We start from the raw sequence: 5,512 nt of genomic DNA, 5'->3' as shown, positions 1-5,512 counted from the left end.
AAAAGTCAAGTATGATTAATTTTCATTGAAATTTGATTAAGAAAATAAAAGGAAAATACAATGGGATTTTGATCCCAAGGTTTATTTAGAAAATGATTTGGGTGATATTGTTCACGTTTATTTGGAAAATGATTTTTCTAAGTGTAAAATCCTAGGCATTCATCTAAACATGCAATCCTAAACATACATCTAAACATGCATATCCTAGCCATACATCTAAAAATATCTATGTGATGTGTGTGTGTATGTGTCGGTGTACATCATTAGAGTCCGTAGTCCATATTACATCATGCCCTAGTTTACATTCTATGGTCTTGCAAGAATTTAAAGTTGCATGAAGTAAAATACAAAATCCCTAAGTCTTTACATTCTAACTCTTGGTAAAATTTAAAGTGCAAGAAATAAGATGAAGGAGGAGATGAAGTATGGAATGCTCATGATGTATGAAACATAAAATGAAATGGTTAGTAGCATAGGGTGATAATAAAGCAAGTAAAATATTAGGACAAAAGCATAGAAAACTTCACAAAATAAAGCCAAAAAAATGCAAAAATATGGCTAAAATTTACTCACAAAATGCAAGAATCCTATTGCCTAAAATCCAAAAAACATCACAAAATAGCAAGAAAATCAACACATTATTTTTTATCAATTTTTAATATGCCCAAATCATCACAAAAATACTACAAAATTATCAAGAAATGTATATGAAAATTTTAGAATTTTTAAGGGATTTTTTAGACTCAAGAACATATGAAACTTCACAATTTTTAACAAAAATAGTAAACAAATAACAAGAAAATACCACACATTTTTTAATCAAGATTTAACACATAACAACGTCACAAAAATGTCAAGAAAAATATCAAACATATGTGGACAAAATTATGGATTTTTTTATAAGAATTTTTGGCAAGGCAGGGGTTCCAATAGCAAGCAAACAAGTGCAAATAGCAGAAAAAACAACAAAAGACGAAAGCCCAGGCCCAAACCCAAACACAAATGGATCCTGGATCATCAGGGAACCTGTGGAACGTTGGATTGATCCAGGGACCCTAAACCTAGATCTAACGGTGGAGAAGCATGGGGAATGGACCGGTATTAGACCGGCCCGGTTCAATTGATTATAAAAGGACAGGGAGACCGGTCTAGGTCATTTCCCTCACTCGTCTCTCTCTCTAGGTTGGATCTTAGAGAGAGGAGCTCTCGTTTCTCTCTTCAGAAACTTCATCTTCAACCTCATGTTTCCTGGAAAAGACGAAGAACACCGATGAAGATTCCGCGACGGTTAGGTTTCCGGTGACGGAACCACCGCGTCGGAATCCCCATCTTGACTATTTTTGAAAGTTTTTTACGCTAGTGTGTTCGTCTTTTCGTCCTGAGCTTGAAAACCTAACTAATTCTTCCTAACGTTCACTGGATCTGTGTAGATCTACATCCAAACCTTACGGTTTCAGGTTTTTCAAACCTTTTCGAAATCTTTTGAAACGAAACCCTAATCTGAACTATTTTCTCTGCTGATGATGAATTTGAACTCTGATTTGAAAAATAAACGGTGAATCTTCGTGGATTTAAGTCTTAGGGTTTCAGTTTCAAGCCTTTCGAATCTCTTTCAATCTTTTTCAAACGAACAAGTCTCAGGACTTGTTAATCTACTCAATTCACCGTTTATTTTACATTCGTGAACCTTCGATGATGATTTAGAGTGAAAAACGAGAAGGTTCGCAGACTTACCTGGATTTGATTGGGAGATTCGAACGAACAGATCCTTGCGAAGGTTTCTGGTGAGTTGAACCGAAAATAAATCGGTGTTCTTCGTCCTTTTCCTCTTTGCTAGTTCAGGATTTACTTCGATTCTTCTTCTTCTCACTCTCGATGCTTCACTTCTGTGATCGTTCAAGTTTGTCACTTAGGTGATGAACTTGAGCTTTGAATTGCAGAAACAAGAGTTCGATGATGAAGATCCTTCAGTGAATCTCTGAGAACTGCTTAGAATTCTTGCAATTGATTGAATTTCTTGTTACTGGAAAGTTAGGGTTTGTGTGTGTTCTTCGTGTTCTTGAAGAATTCTGGATTTGATCTCTGATTTTGGAGAGAGAATGTGAAAAGGTGTTAGACCATGTACAATGGGAAATTTTTTTCAATAACCTTCAACACCCACTTTTTCAATTCCCAACACTCCATATCATTTTCTCTCTCTTAATTCAACACCCATTCAATTTTTACTACTCCAATAGTTTTCATTCAACACCCTACCCCACCACTTTTTATTTCTTATTCTTATTTAATTTTTGTTTTCATAATCACATAAAATTATAATTATCGATTATAATTAAATTAAAATAATACAAATATTTTTTTTTAAATAATTTATTGTTATTGGGATCCATTTCACTAATCAAAGACTAAAACTTCAAAAGAAAGGCTAATAATAAGATTAAGAGAGTGAAAAACTTGATTTTTTTTCTGTGTCCAAATGAAATGATCCAAGTCTCTATTTATAGAGAAAAAAAAATCACGAATTTCGGTAAAAAAATATACATTATTTACAATGAAATAATTGAGTCCAAAACATTAAAAAGATAAAAATACAAAGGTCCAATCATGTTGCAACACGTGGCCCTCCATTACCCAAAAAATTTCTCTTTCTGAGAACACTACCACCACACGCGCTCATGTCTGCCAGTGTATCACACTCTCCCGTTTCAGCCAACCATAAGCCGACGTGTGGCCATGCGGGGTCTGCTTTCAACATGTTGAAGCTCTTCATCACCCAACTCCTCCAGCTCATCTTCAACAAGCAATGCTCCAATGGTTTCAATAGCTTCAACATGTTTAATCTCCTCATTCAACAAGCCATTGGAGATGGTCTTAGTTGAGTTGGCGGTTAGAGAATGGTGTGTTTCTGACTTGTACAGTGAGGTGGCTTTTATAGGCTGACACATGGCCTTCTGGACCAATAGTGAGCTGGCACGTGTTCTGGACTGATGACTTGGACTGAAACTTGGACATGGGCCTTTCTGCAATTGTGAAAACTAAAGGGCTAACCTGCAAAAATAAAAAAAGGACTAGAAAATAAACTGGACAAAAATAGGACTATTCTGCAATTGTTAAAAAAAAAAGACTTAAAAATAAAATACAAAATAAACAAAAAAAGACTTAAAAATAAAATTTGAAACAAGAAAAAGGACTTGAATGCAATTTTTAGAAGTTTGAGGACTTTTAAGAAAGAAAAAAAAAACTAAAAATAAAATTGGACTAAAAATTGGTAAATTTGACTAAACGTAAAGTGAAACGATTAAAAATAACAAAACGGACTAAAATGAACCAATTACTTAAATGAGGTACTTTAAAGTAACCTCTCTCTGCCAAAATTTCATGTGAAATGACCAAAATGCCCCTGGGGACCAAAACGACTCAAAATGACTCAGATGCAATTTTAAAATGGATTTTTAACAGGGAATTGAAGCAAGAGCTTTATACAAGCAAATTAAAAGACTCAGAGACAAATTTTAGAAATTAAACAGGGTTTTAACACATGAAAAGACTAAAATGCCCCTAGGGGCTAAACTGACTCAAAAATGACTTCAACTACAATTTTTTTGGAATGGATTTTGACATGGAATTGAAATAAGGACTTATTCAAACCACTTGAAAAGACTCAAACAATTTTTAAAGGACTAAAATGAGTTTGGATATAGGAAATGACTAAAATACCCTTTTTCATGAATTTTGCAAACAATATTGGAATAACATGCAGAGAAAAATGCAATTGATCAGAGATAATTTCAAATGACTTGAAATACAAGAAAAGAAGAATTGAGCTAGTATTTTTAGGTCCAAAATTAGGGTGTAACAATCTACCTCTCGTCAAGAGAAACATAAGAGGATAGAGAAGTTGAAGAAGGAGACGAGGGCAAATGAAATTAACGACCTTGCCATCACTGTCTTAGGATATTCTTCTCTTCAGTTATCGTGTCTCGATGCCCCTCACATTCTTGATCTTGTCCACTTCTTTGTTAACACGAGGACAGGTGAGAGAGAAACCGAAGGAGATGGCAATAATCATGTACTTTTTGAAGATGGCATTGTGAATACTGAGTCTAAGAAACTAAAGTTAAAGAGTTGTGCTTTGAGTCTCCAGGCTGCAGGGGTAAGTTTCAAAGTTATTGAAGATGGCATTCTTGAAGGGATTTCTTGCTTCGATTTGATGAGGAAATATTTTCGTGGTGTACTGATGAGTCATAGATAGTCTTATTTATTGCCTTATTTAGTTTAGTTTTATTTTAGATTTGATTTGATTTTATTGCATTTTATTTTAGTTTAGAATATTTTACTTCAAATTATGTTTTATTTTATTTTAGGAATAAATATATGGTGGAAGGTGCCTTGGAGCAAAAGAAAGAGGACTGGAACAAATACAGCGCAAGAATACGAAGATACGGGACAAAAATATGTCCCCCCAAAGTCAGAAGCTTGGCACGGCCCGTGCCAACATGTGGCACGGCCGTGCCCGTCTCCAGGACCTGTTTTGCTGCTTTTCTTCAAGCCCAAGTTACCCTGTTGCAGCTTTACCGTTTTATCCTTTTAGTTGCTTAGTTTCTAAGTCAGATGTAAAGCTATAAATAGAGTAGCTCTCCACCATAAACAATCATGCTTTACTTAGTTTATTTCAATTGCTATTTTAATAAAAGTCTTTATTTTCCCTTTTACTTTCTCTGCAATTTACTTTACTGTTATTTTCTCTCTTCTTCCCCCATGTCTACGATGAACATGAGTGAGTAGACTTCTTCGTCTTGGGATTATTGGGGAGTCTAATGACTCAATCCTGAACAAAACATGTCTAAACCCTAATTTCTATGTAACCCTAATTTCTAATCTAGATTCACCGTCTTAACGTGGATTAACAATTATCAAACTGTGGAAGCGAAAGCGGAGGATTTGATAATCGTTAATCCATCATCCCAAACATCAATTCATAAAGCGAGAGCGGAGTCTTGATGTTGGAACAAGTGAATCTAGACAATAGTTGCAAAACAGTGAAATAGTCTTTGCAACTATTGAGACAAAGAGTAGTTTCAATCCTCTATGCATCTTCTAGTAATCATGTCAGTGAAATAGGCTTGGTTGCTAGAAGTAAACTCTCACCGGACTTTCATCGGAAAGGTGAGGGGCTAAGGGAAACCGGTCTTTAGAGATTAGTGTGTAAATCATGAAATTAGATGTTTAGGTTTTGTCTAGTGAAGGATTAGTCATTATGATGAACCAATGATCCTAAGGCCCTTTATTATTATTGTTTTTACCTTCAGCAATCAAACTCTCTTTCATTAACTTTCTCTCCTCTAATCATTAACTAAAAGTTAATTAAGTTGAACAACTCCCTAGCGGAACGATAACTCTACTTACTACTATTACTTCGATAGGCCGTGCACTTGCGGTTTGGCCCTATCAAGTTTTTGGCGCCGTTGCCGGGGAGTTAACTAATTTAATTAGCTTTTTCTTAGTGATTAGA

This window comes from Medicago sativa, chromosome 7 (genome assembly GCF_051527215.1).
Source record: "Medicago sativa cultivar Bolivia chromosome 7, Bolivia_mono, whole genome shotgun sequence".
In the NCBI taxonomy this organism is placed as follows: domain Eukaryota; kingdom Viridiplantae; phylum Streptophyta; class Magnoliopsida; order Fabales; family Fabaceae; genus Medicago; species Medicago sativa.
The sequence above is the reverse complement of the archived record's forward strand: the minus strand, read 5'-3'. Positions refer to the sequence as shown.